Genomic DNA, 13,889 nt, shown 5'->3' with positions numbered 1-13,889 from the left:
GATCCACACACCGAAAAGATAGACGTCAACAAAGTCGTAATTAATCGCAGTAACAGTTCCATTTCTGATGGTCTGAAATCCGTTTTAGCTAAAGGTCTAAACTTTGCTGTCACACCGAGACACTTACCGGTTAATTATATCATTGCCCATGTCGACGTTGCACTCAAGGGCTTGAGTCACATCTCTGCAGACGTAGCAAGATCTGAAATCGCTGCAACCCTCAAAAACGCTAAGTTGCCACCCAGCAACATCAGCAAAGACGAACGTTTTGAATTATCTCAATTAAAAAATAGGGATGATATTGTCGTCCTCTCAGCCGACAAAGGCAATGCCACTGTCATCATGGACAAAACAGAATATAACAACAAAATTCAAGAACTACTCAACGATGGCAGCTACACAAAAATAAAAAGAGATCCCACCAACAGCCTGGTCACCAAAACGAACAAAATCATCTCCGATTCAACAGCATTAATTGATGAGATCAAACAGTTCTCGTTGAAGCCCTCTGCTGCCAGACCACCAAGATTATATGGCCTTCCAAAGATACACAAAGAAGATACACCCCTTCGTCCCATCGTCTCTACTATCAGCTCCCCCACCTACAAACTGGCACGTTTTCTTGCTGATATACTGCGACCTTTCACTGGAAAAACCACCTCTGCGGTACTAAATTATACTCACCTGGTATCGACAATAAAAGGCATCCCCCTGTCCCCAAACGACCTGCTTGTCAGTTTTGATGTGGTGTCCTTGTTCACCAAAGTCCCGGTACCTGACACCATCGCTACCATTGAAGACCTGGTTCATCAAGGACTGCATACTGATGTACCCCCCCTGGTGAGACATTGCTTAACCAACACTTACTTCACCTGGAATGGAACTTTCTACAAACAAACTGAGGGCACCCCAATGGGCTCCCCCCTATCTCCGGTTGTAGCTAACGTATTCATGGAAAAATTTGAAACTGACGCCATCCAGACTGCCACTCTACGCCCGACCTTATGGAAGAGGTACGTTGATGACACCTTTGTCATCTGGCCACATGGCCAGCCTGCTCTAGACCAATTCCGCGACCACATCAATTCCATACACCCAGCCATCAGATTTACCATGGAGATCGAAAAAGATGGCAAACTACCCTTTTTGGATGTCTTAATTAAAAGAAGACATGATGGTTCAATGAGCCACTCTGTCTACAGGAAAGCTACCCATACAGATGCTTACTTGAAACCGGATTCCCACCACCATCCATCTCAGAAGAACTCCCTCATCAAGACTCTATACCATAGAGCCCAATGCATTTCCGACCAGGAACACATTACCAGTGAACTCAAGCACGTACACCAGGCTCTCAGGGCTAATGGCTACTCCGACTACACAATCCGCAAAGCCATCACTCCAGTCATGAAGAAGGATCCTCTTGTGGAGCCACTCAAAACCATCACCTTACCCTACATTGCAGGGGTCACTAAAAAGATCTCCAAAATCCTGAACAAACACAAGATCCAGGTCCGATTCAACACAGTACATAAAATCCGTGATTTAGTTCCATCTGTAAAAGATGCTGTTCCAGACATACAGTACCCGGGCGTTTACAAACTAAAGTGCTTCTGTGGTAGTAGCTACATTGGAGAAACCATAAGACATATCTCGGACCGCATCCGCGAACACAAAGCAGACTTGAAACACGGAAGGACGAACTCCTCTGCCATGGCAGATCACTGTTATAATTCAGTGGGCTCAGATGACATTGACTTCTCCAAGACGGAGGTTCTTTGCAAACCAACCGGTTACCATGAGAGATTCGTTCATGAGGCCATTCACATATACAAGCACAGAGACAATTTCAACCGAGAAGATGGATTCAGGCTTAGTAACCACTGGAAAGATGTTTTAAATCATTTCTGTTCTTAATTAATTGTATTTTTACGATGACTTTCAGACCGCAGCTCTTTCGCCAGCATTGCCTCTTAATACCTCTCACACCACGGTTAATGGTATAGTTTTACAACATGGAGCATACTAGGGCCTCGCAGCTCTCTCTCTCCCCCTCCTCTGTTCCGACCATGGACGAACTCGTCCGTCTGAACGGGGCCCGTAGCTATCCGTGGTGCTGAAATTTGAGGGTAAGAATCCACCCATTTTTTCGCCATATAGCATTGTGATATATAACGACTTATTGTTGGTAGCTTAGCTGATTGGAGAATATAGAGTTTATTGATAACATGAAGGTAATTTATATTTTAGTTTTTATTGGTTCACTATATAGTACTGTGAATAGCTCAGATGTGTAGTCATTTCTGTGACCAGTCACTAGCTAATCACTCAGTTGTTTCAATGCTGGATTCGCCTAGTTATTTCAATGCTAAATTCTCCTGTTTGATTTGTACTAAGGGCCTCGGTGAATGTGTATGCTCTGACTTTAACGTAGCTATTTCTGCAGCAGGTACAAGCTTTATTTCTGCAGCAGGTACAAGCTAATCACTCAGCTATCTCAATGCTAAATTCAATGCTAATTCCATTGTCAAGTGGTACCTCTGCGGATGTGTATGCCTTAACTTAGCTATTTCAATGCTAAATTCTATGCTAATTCCTTTAACAATGGGTGCCTCTGCGGGTGTGTATGCTTTAACTTTTAACATAGCTATTTCTGTGACCAGTCACAAGCTAATCATTCAGCCATTTCAATGCTAAATTATATGCTAATTCCTTTGTCAAGGTGCTTTGTTCCTCTCACACAGCTTAAAGGCCGTATCTGAACGTGGCTCTTTCACTCCAGCGCTGTCCTACCAGACAGTCTCGCCCCCTTCACCTGAAGAAGGCCGCTTGTGTTGTGGCCGAAACGTTGTGAGAATATTATTGTGTTATTTTATTTTATCAATTTATTATTTTATTATCATTCTACGTGACTTTACCGAAAGAACAAAAGAAGATGAATCATTGCAGTCACAAAAGCTTTAAATCGAAATTTAACCGCATCTACGGGGAGGGATTCCACACATCCTTAAGATCATTCAACAGACTACGGGATAAGAAGGCTCAACTAATCGAGTCTCTCACCTTTCTGAAGAGATGCCGCGACTCTAAGGTAATACCAACCGCATTTACACTAACCTCTGCTGTTGCAACTTCTCTCAATGCAAAACGAATTCTAGCTAGAACTAGCTTCGCTCTTATCTCGGAAAAAATCAGACTTACACGCACCGAACTCGATCAGTTAGACAAGACACTCTACAAATCACACTTAAAATTGACAGCAACAATGTCTACATCGGATTGGGAACATGTAGACAATATGACTACCTCTTCTTCTGCCACTATGTCGAACAAATGTAGGGACAATTTGATTTCCAAATTCAATCACCTCTCCAGCAAAAAATCGGATCCACACACCGAAAAGATAGACGTCAACAAAGTCGTAATTAATCGCAGTAACAGTTCCATTTCTGATGGTCTGAAATCCGTTTTAGCTAAAGGTCTAAACTTTGCTGTCACACCGAGACACTTACCGGTTAATTATATCATTGCCCATGTCGACGTTGCACTCAAGGGCTTGAGTCACATCTCTGCAGACGTAGCAAGATCTGAAATCGCTGCAACCCTCAAAACGCTAAGTTGCCACCCAGCAACATCAGCAAAGACGAACGTTTTGAATTATCTCAATTAAAAAATAGGGATGATATTGTCGTCCTCTCAGCCGACAAAGGCAATGCCACTGTCATCATGGACAAAACAGAATATAACAACAAAATTCAAGAACTACTCAACGATGGCAGCTACACAAAAATAAATAGAGATCCCACCAAAAGCCTGGTCACCAAAACGAACAAAATCATCTCTGATTCAACAGCATTAATTGATGAGATCAAACAGTTCTCGTTGAAGCCCTCTGCTGCCAGACCACCAAGATTATATGGCCTTCCAAAGATACACAAAGAAGATACACCCCTTCGTCCCATCGTCTCTACTATCAGCTCCCCCACCTACAAACTGGCACGTTTTCTTGCTGATATACTGCGACCTTTCACTGGAAAAACCACTCCTGCGGTACTAAATTCTACTCACCTGGTATCGACAATCAAAGGCATCTCCCTGTCCCCAAACGACCTGCTTGTCAGTTTTGATGTGGTGTCCTTGTTCACCAAAGTCCCGGTACCTGACACCATCGCTATCATTGAAGACCTGGTTCATCAAGGACTGCATACTGATGTACTCCCCCTGGTGAGACATTGCTTAACCAACACTTACTTCACCTGGAATGGAACTTTCTACAAGCAAACTGAGGGCACCCCAATGGGCTCCCCCCTATCTCCGGTTGTAGCCAACGTATTCATGGAAAAATTTGAAACTGACGCCATCCAGACTGCCACTCTACACCCGACTTTATGGAAGAGGTACGTTGATGACACCTTTGTCATCTGGCCACATGGCCAGCCTGCTCTAGACCAATTCCGCGACCACATCAATTCCATACACCCAGCCATCAAATTTACCATGGAGGTCGAAAAAGATGGCAAACTACCCTTTTTGGATGTCTTAATTAAAAGAAGACATGATGGTTCAATGAGCCACTCTGTCTACAGGAAAGCTACCCATACAGATGCTTACTTGAAACCGGATTCCCACCACCATCCATCCCAGAAGAACTCCCTCATCAAGACTCTATACCATAGAGCCCAATGCATTTCCGACCAGGAACACATTACCAGTGAACTCAAGCAAGTACACCAGGCTCTCAGGGCTAATGGCTACTCCGACTACACAATCCGCAAAGCCATCACTCCAGTCATGAAGAAGGATCCTCTTGTGGAGCCACTCAAAACCATCACCTTACCCTACATTGCAGGGGTCACTAAAAAGATCTCCAAAATCCTGAACAAACACAAGATCCAGGTCCGATTCAACGCAGTACATAAAATCCGTGATTTAGTTCCATCTGTAAAAGATGCTGTTCCAGACATACAGTACCCGGGCGTTTACAAACTAAAGTGCCTCTGTGGTAGTAGCTACATTGGAGAAACCAAAAGACATATCTCGGACCGCATCCGCGAACACAAAGCAGACTTGAAACACGGTAGGACGAACTCCTCTGCCATGGCAGATCACTGTTATAATTCAGTGGGCTCAGATGACATTGACTTCTCCAAGACGGAGGTTCTTTGCAAACCAACCGGCTACCATGAGAGATTCGTTCATGAGGCCATTCACATATACAAGCACAGAGACAATTTCAAACGAGAAGATAGATTCAGGCTTAGTAACCACTGGAAAGATGTTTTAAATCATTTCTGTTCTTAATTAATTGTATTTTTACGATGACCTTCAGACCGCAGCTCTTTCACCAGCATTGCCTCTTAATACCTCTCACACCACGGTTAATGGTATAGTTTTACAACATGGAGCATACTAAGGCCTCGCAGCTGTCTCTCTCCCCCTCCTCTGTTCCGACCATGGACGAACTCGTCCGTCTGAACGGGGCCCGTAGCTATCCGTGGTGCTGAAATTTGAGGGTAAGAATCCACCCATTTTTTCGCCATATAGCATTGTGATATATAACGACTTATTGTTGGTAGCTTAGCTGATTGGAGAATATAGAGTTTATTGATAACATGAAGGTAATTTATATTTTAGTTTTTATTGGTTCACTATATAGTACTGTGAATAGCTCAGATGTGTAGTCATTTCTGTGACCAGTCACTAGCTAATCACTCAGTTGTTTCAATGCTGGATTCGCCTAGTTATTTCAATGCTAAATTCTCCTGTTTGATTTGTACTAAGGGCCTCGGTGAATGTGTATGCTCTGACTTTAACGTAGCTATTTCTGCAGAAGGTACAAGCTCTATTTTTGCAGGAGGTACAAGCTAATCACTCAGCTATCTCAATGCTAAATTCTATGCTAATTCCATTGTCAAGGGGTGCCTCTGCGGATGTGTATGCCTTAACTTAGCTATTACAATGCTAAATTCTATGCTAATTCCTTTAACAATGGGTGCCTCTGCGGGTGTATATGCTTTAACTTTTAACATAGCTATTTCTGTGACCAGTCACAAGCTAATCATTCAGCCATTTCAATGCTAAATTATATGCTAATTCCTTTGTCAAGGCGCTTTGTTCCTCTCACACAGCTTAAAGGCCGTATCTGAACGTGGCTCTTTCACTCCAGCGCTGTCCTACCAGACAGTCTCGCCCCCTTCACCTGATGAAGGCCGCTTGTGTTGTGGCCGAAACGTCGTGAGAATATTATTGTGTTATTTTATTTTATCAATATATTATTTTATTATCATTCTACGTGACTTTACCGAAAGAACCAAAGAAGATGAATCATTGCAGTCACGAAAGCTTTAAATCGAAATTTAACCGCCTCTACGGGGAGGGATTCCACACATCCTTAAGATCATTCAACAGACTTCGGGATAAGAAGGGTCAACTAATCGAGTCTCTCACCTTTCTGAAGAGATGCCGCGACTCTAACGTAATACCAACCGCATTTACACTAACTTCTGCTGTTGCAACTTCTCTCAATGCAAAACGAATTCTAGCTAGAACTAGCTTCGCTCTTATCTTGGAAAAAATCAGACTTACACGCACCGAACTCGATCAGTTAGACAAGACACTGTACAAATCACACTTAAAATTGACAGCAACAATGTCTACATCGGATTGGGAACATGTAGACAATATGGCTACCTCTTCGGCTGCCACTATGTCGAACAAATGTAGGGACAATTTGATTTCCAAATTCAATCACCTCTCCAGCAAAAAATCGGATCCACACACCGAAAAGATAGACGTCAACAAAGTCGTAATTTATCGCAGTAACAGTTCCATTTCTGATGGTCTGAAATCCGTTTTAGCTAAAGGTCTAAACTTTGCTGTCACACCGAGACACTTACCGGTTAATTATATCATTGCCCATGTCGACGTTGCACTCAAGGGCTTGAGTCACATCTCTGCAGACGTAGCAAGATCTGAAATCGCTGCAACCCTCAAAACGCTAAGTTGCCACCCAGCAACATCAGCAAAGACGAACGTTTTGAATTATCTCAATTAAAAAATAGGGATGATATTGTCGTCCTCTCAGCCGACAAAGGCAATGCCACTGTCATCATGGACAAAACAGAATATAACAACAAAATTCAAGAACTACTCAACGATGGCAGCTACACAAAAATAAAAAGAGATCCCACCAACAGCCTGGTCACCAAAACGAACAAAATCATATCTGATTCAACAGCATTAATTGATGAGATCAAACAGTTCTCGTTGAAGCCCTCTGCTGCCAGACCACCAAGATTATATGGCCTTCCAAAGATACACAAAGAAGATACACCCCTTCGTCCCATCGTCTCTACTATCAGCTCCCCCACCTACAAACTGGCACGTTTTCTTGCTGATATACTGCGACCTTTCACTGGAAAAACCACCTCTGCGGTACTAAATTCTACTCACCTGGTATCGACAATCAAAGGCATCTCCCTGTCCCCAAACGACCTGCTTGTCAGTTTTGATGTGGTGTCCTTGTTCACCAAAGTCCCGGTACCTGACACCATCGCTACCATTGAAGACCTGGTTCATCAAGGACTGCATACTGATGTACCCCCCCTGGTGAGACATTGCTTAACCAACACTTACTTCACCTGGAATGGAACTTTCTACAAACAAATTGAGGGCACCCCAATGGGCTCCCCCCTATCTCCGGTTGTAGCCAACGTATTCATGGAAAAATTTGAAACTGACGCCATCCAGACTGCCACTCTACGCCCGACCTTATGGAAGAGGTACGTTGATGACACCTTTGTCATCTGGCCACATGGCCAGCCTGCTCTAGACCAATTCCGCGACCACATCAATTCCATACACCCAGCCATCAAATTTACCATGGAGGTCGAAAAAGATGGCAAACTACCCTTTTTGGATGTCTTAATTAAAAGAAGACATGATGGTTCAATGAGCCACTCTGTCTACAGGAAAGCTACCCATACAGATGCTTACTTGAAACCGGATTCCCACCACCATCCATCCCAGAAGAACTCCCTCATCAAGACTCTATACCATAGAGCCCAATGCATTTCCGACCAGGAACACATTACCAGTGAACTCAAGCAAGTACACCAGGCTCTCAGGGCTAATGGCTACTCCGACTACACAATCCGCAAAGCCATCACTCCAGTCATGAAGAAGGATCCTCTTGTGGAGCCACTCAAAACCATCACCTTACCCTACATTGCAGGGGTCACTAAGAAGATCTCCAAAATCCTGAACAAACACAAGATCCAGGTCCGATTCAACGCAGTACATAAAATCCGTGATTTAGTTCCATCTGTAAAAGATGCTGTTCCAGACATACAGTACCCGGGCATTTACAAACTAAAGTGCCTCTGTGGTAGTAGCTACATTGGAGAAACCAAAAGACATATCTAGGACCGCATCCGCGAACACAAAGCAGACTTGAAACACGGTAGCACGAACTCCTCTGCCATGGCAGATCACTGTTATAATTCAGTGGGCTCAGATGACATTGACTTCTCCAAGACGGAGGTTCTTTGCAAACCAACCGGCTACCATGAGAGATTCGTTCATGAGGCCATTCACATATACAAGCACAGAGACAATTTCAACCGAGAAGATAGATTCAGGCTTAGTAACCACTGGAAAGATGTTTTAAATCATTTCTGTTCTTAATTAATTGTATTTTTACGATGACCTTCAGACCGCAGCTCTTTCGCCAGCATTGCCTCTTAATACCTCTCACACCACGGTTAATGGTATAGTTTTACAACATGGAGCATACTAAGGCCTCGCAGCTGTCTCTCTCCCCCTCCTATGTTCCGACCATGGACGAACTCGTCCGTCTGAACGGGGCCCGTAGCTATCCGTGGTGCTGAAATTTGAGGGTAAGAATCCACCCATTTTTTCGCCATATAGCATTGTGATATATAACGACTTATTGTTGGTAGCTTAGCTGATTGGAGAATATAGAGTTTATTGATAACATGAAGGTAATTTATATTTTAGTTTTTATTGGTTCACTATATAGTACTGTGAATAGCTCAGATGTGTAGTCATTTCTGTGACCAGTCACTAGCTAATCACTCAGTTGTTTCAATTCTGGATTCGCCTAGTTATTTCAATGCTAAATTCTCCTGTTTGATTTGTACTAAGGGCCTCGGTGAATGTGTATGCTCTGACTTTAACGTAGCTATTTCTGCAGAAGGTACAAGCTCTATTTTTGCAGCAGGTACAAGCTAATCACTCAGCTATCTCAATGCTAAATTCTATGCTAATTCCATTGTCAAGGGGTGCCTCTGCGGATGTGTATGCCTTAACTTAGCTATTACAATGCTAAATTCTATGCTAATTCCTTTAACAATGGGTGCCTCTGCGGGTGTGTATGCTTTAACTTTAACATAGCTATTTCTGTGACCAGTCACAAGCTAATCATTCAGCCATTTCAATGCTAAATTATATGCTAATTCCTTTGTCAAGGCGCTTTGTTCCTCTCACACAGCTTAAAGGCCGTATCTGAACGTGGCTCTTTCACTCCAGCGCTGTCCTACCAGACAGTCTCGCCCCCTTCACCTGATGAAGGCCGCTTGTGTTGTGGCCGAAACGTCGTGAGAATATTATTGTGTTATTTTATTTTATCAATATATTATTTTATTATCATTCTACGTGACTTTACCGAAAGAACCAAAGAAGATGAATCATTGCAGTCACGAAAGCTTTAAATCGAAATTTAACCGCCTCTACGGGGAGGGATTCCACACATCCTTAAGATCATTCAACAGACTTCGGGATAAGAAGGGTCAACTAATCGAGTCTCTCACCTTTCTGAAGAGATGCCGCGACTCTAAGGTAATACCAACCGCATTTACACTAACTTCTGCTGTTGCAACTTCTCTCAATGCAAAACGAATTCTAGCTAGAACTAGCTTCGCTCTTATCTTGGAAAAAATCAGACTTACACGCACCGAACTCGATCAGTTAGACAAGACACTGTACAAATCACACTTAAAATTGACAGCAACAATGTCTACATCGGATTGGGAACATGTAGACAATATGGCTACCTCTTCGGCTGCCACTATGTCGAACAAATGTAGGGACAATTTGATTTCCAAATTCAATCACCTCTCCAGCAAAAAATCGGATCCACACACCGAAAAGATAGACGTCAACAAAGTCGTAATTTATCGCAGTAACAGTTCCATTTCTGATGGTCTGAAATCCGTTTTAGCTAAAGGTCTAAACTTTGCTGTCACACCGAGACACTTACCGGTTAATTATATCATTGCCCATGTCGACGTTGCACTCAAGGGCTTGAGTCACATCTCTGCAGACGTAGCAAGATCTGAAATCGCTGCAACCCTCAAAACGCTAAGTTGCCACCCAGCAACATCAGCAAAGACGAACGTTTTGAATTATCTCAATTAAAAAATAGGGATGATATTGTCGTCCTCTCAGCCGACAAAGGCAATGCCACTGTCATCATGGACAAAACAGAATATAACAACAAAATTCAAGAACTACTCAACGATGGCAGCTACACAAAAATAAAAAAGAGATCCCACCAACAGCCTGGTCACCAAAACGAACAAAATCATCTCTGATTCAACAGCATTAATTGATGAGATCAAACAGTTATCGTTGAAGCCCTCTGCTGCCAGACCACCAAGATTATATGGCCTTCCAAAGATACACAAAGAAGATACACCCCTTCGTCCCATCGTCTCTACTATCAGCTCCCCCACCTACAAACTGGCACGTTTTCTTGCTGATATACTGCGACCTTTCACTGGAAAAACCACCTCTGCGGTACTAAATTCTACTCACCTGGTATCGACAATCAAAGGCATCTCCCTGTCCCCAAACGACCTGCTTGTCAGTTTTGATGTGGTGTCCTTGTTCACCAAAGTCCCGGTACCTGACACCATCGCTACCATTGAAGACCTGGTTCATCAAGGACTGCATACTGATGTACCCCCCCTGGTGAGACATTGCTTAACCAACACTTACTTCACCTGGAATGGAACTTTCTACAAACAAATTGAGGGCACCCCAATGGGCTCCCCCCTATCTCCGGTTGTAGCCAACGTATTCATGGAAAAATTTGAAACTGACGCCATCCAGACTGCCACTCTACGCCCGACCTTATGGAAGAGGTACGTTGATGACACCTTTGTCATCTGGCCACATGGCCAGCCTGCTCTAGACCAATTCCGCGACCACATCAATTCCATACACCCAGCCATCAGATTTACCATGGAGATCGAAAAAGATGGCAAACTACCCTTTTTGGATGTCTTAATTAAAAGAAGACATGATGGTTCAATGAGCCACTCTGTCTACAGGAAAGCTACCCATACAGATGCTTACTTGAAACCGGATTCCCACCACCATCCATCCCAGAAGAACTCCCTCATCAAGACTCTATACCATAGATCCCAATGCATTTCCGACCAGGTACACATTACCAGTGAACTCAAGCACGTACACCAGCTCTCAGGGCTAATGGCTACTCTGACTACACAATCCGCAAAGCCATCACTCCAGTCATGAAGAAGGATCCTCTTGTGGAGCCACTCAAAACCATCACCTTACCCTACATTGCAGAGGTCACTAAAAAGATCTCCAAAATCCTGAACAAACACAAGATCCAGGTCCGATTCAACACAGTACATAAAATCCGTGATTTAGTTCCATCTGTAAAAGATGCTGTTCCAGACATACAGTACCCGGGCGTTTACAAACTAAAGTGCCTCTGTGGTAGTAGCTACATTGGAGAAACCAAAAAACATATCTCGGACCGCATCCGCGAACACAAAGCAGACTTGAAACACGGTAGGACGAACTCCTCTGCCGTGGCAGATCACTGTTATAATTCAGTGGGCTCAGATGACATTGACTTCTCCAAGACGGAAGTTCTTTGCAAATCAACCGGCTACCATGAGAGATTCGTTCATGAGGCCATTCACATATACAAGCACAGATACAATTTCAACCGAGAAGATGGATTCAGGCTTAGTAACCACTGGAAAGATGTTTTAAATCATTTCTGTTCTTAATTAATTGTATTTTTACGATGACCTTCAGACCGCAGCTCTTTCGCCAGCATTGCCTCTTAATACCTCTCACACCATGGTTAATGGTATAGTTTTACAACATGGAGCATACTAGGGCCTCGCAGCTGTCTCTCTCCCCCTCCTCTGTTCCGACCATGGACAAACTCGTCCGTCTGAACGGGGCCCGTAGCTATCCGTGGTGCTGAAATTTGAGGGTAAGAATCCACCCATTTTTTCGCCATATAGCATTGTGATATATAACGACTTATTGTTGGTAGCTTAGCTGATTGGAGAATATATAGTTTATTGATAACATGAAGGTAATTTATATTTTAGTTTTTATTGGTTCACTATATAGTACTGTGAATAGCTCAGATGTGTAGTCATTTCTGTGACCAGTCACTAGCTAATCACTCAGTTGTTTCAATGCTGGATTCGCCTAGTTATTTCAATGCTAAATTCTCCTGTTTGATTTGTACTAAGGGCCTCGGTGAATGTGTATGCTCTGACTTTAACGTAGCTATTTCTGCAGCAGGTACAAGCTCTATTTCTGCAGCAGGTACAAGCTAATCACTCAGCTATCTCAATGCTAAATTCTATGCTAATTCCATTGTCAAGGGGTGCCTCTGCGGATGTGTATGCCTTAACTTAGCTATTTCAATGCTAAATTCTTTGCTAATTCCTTTAACAATGGGTGCCTCTGCGGGTGTGTATGCTTTAACTTTAACATAGCTATTTCTGTGACCAGTCACAAGCTAATCATTCAGCCATTTCAATGCTAAATTATATGCTAATTCCTTTGTCAAGGCGCTTTGTTCCTCTCACACAGCCTAAAGGCCGTATCTGAACGTGGCTCTTTCACTCCAGCGCTGTCCTACCAGACAGTCTCGCCCCCTTCACCTGATGAAGGCCGCTTGTGTTGTGGCCGAAACGTCGTGAGAATATTATTGTGTTATTTTATTTTATCAATTTATTATTTTATTATCATTCTACGTGACTTTACCGAAAGAACCAAAGAAGAGTTCCACTGCTGGATTATATTTTTTGCACCTGAGGACGACTGCTTGGGTTGCGATCGACACGTCGTGATTGGATGAGCCTCCCAGGGTGAGGCTCATCCATTGCACTGCGGGTGGGTTGACCCCTGCGATTTCCCCAAATGCGGGAAACTCGACTGTATAATTTGTGATACTGGGGGACTGCGTTCGCGCTATCCCCCGAATATTTAAGGAAAAAATAGGTTTGCTGTGCTTTATGAATATCGATAAGATCTGTAATCTCATGTGAATCTTAGTACCTAATCACTCTCTCCCTAATCCCTCTCTCCCTAATCCCCCATTAATGCATCTGAGGTTCTTGCGTCCGGGGGTGGAATTCCTTTCCAGCTCAGACCCTGCTTGCTTGCCCATCGCCACATATATAGCCTTGTTGTAGCTGCTTTCTCGCAAGTTCAACAGTTCCTCTGCTAGATTATATTTTTTCCGCCTGAGGACGACTGCATGTGTTGCGATCGACATGTCGTGATTTATTTTATTTCATACCTACGTGGCTTTACCGAAATAACCAAAGAGTATAGATAACACAGTCAAATTATCCATAATAGAGGTTTGTTGGGTGGTTGGCGGGTTTAACGACACATTTATATATTGACGAGATCTAACCCAAAACACCTCTATTTTGGATGATATTGGTCCCGAAAGCCTACGTGTAATAATTACATTATTTTTGATTCAGCCTTGCAAACCAGATTTGTTGGTGATTGGCCAGTGGCATGGTGAAAAGCTGATCATCTTGCTGGTTTAACACGCAAAAAATACTGTGAAA

General features: G+C 43.2%; 1 pseudogene; it reads left to right on the top strand.

The window, feature by feature from the left end:
* The first annotated feature begins 13,143 nt into the window (after positions 1 to 13,143).
* Positions 13,144 to 13,285, top strand: LOC116946358 (U1 spliceosomal RNA; annotated as a pseudogene).
* Positions 13,286 to 13,889: the final 604 nt, after the last annotated feature.

This window comes from Petromyzon marinus, chromosome 26, assembly GCF_048934315.1.
Source record: "Petromyzon marinus isolate PM22_M1 ecotype Great Lakes invasive population chromosome 26, UKy_Petmar_22M1.pri1.0, whole genome shotgun sequence".
Classification (NCBI taxonomy): Eukaryota; Metazoa; Chordata; class Hyperoartia; order Petromyzontiformes; family Petromyzontidae; genus Petromyzon; species Petromyzon marinus.
This window is presented reverse-complemented; position numbering and strand designations above follow the sequence as displayed.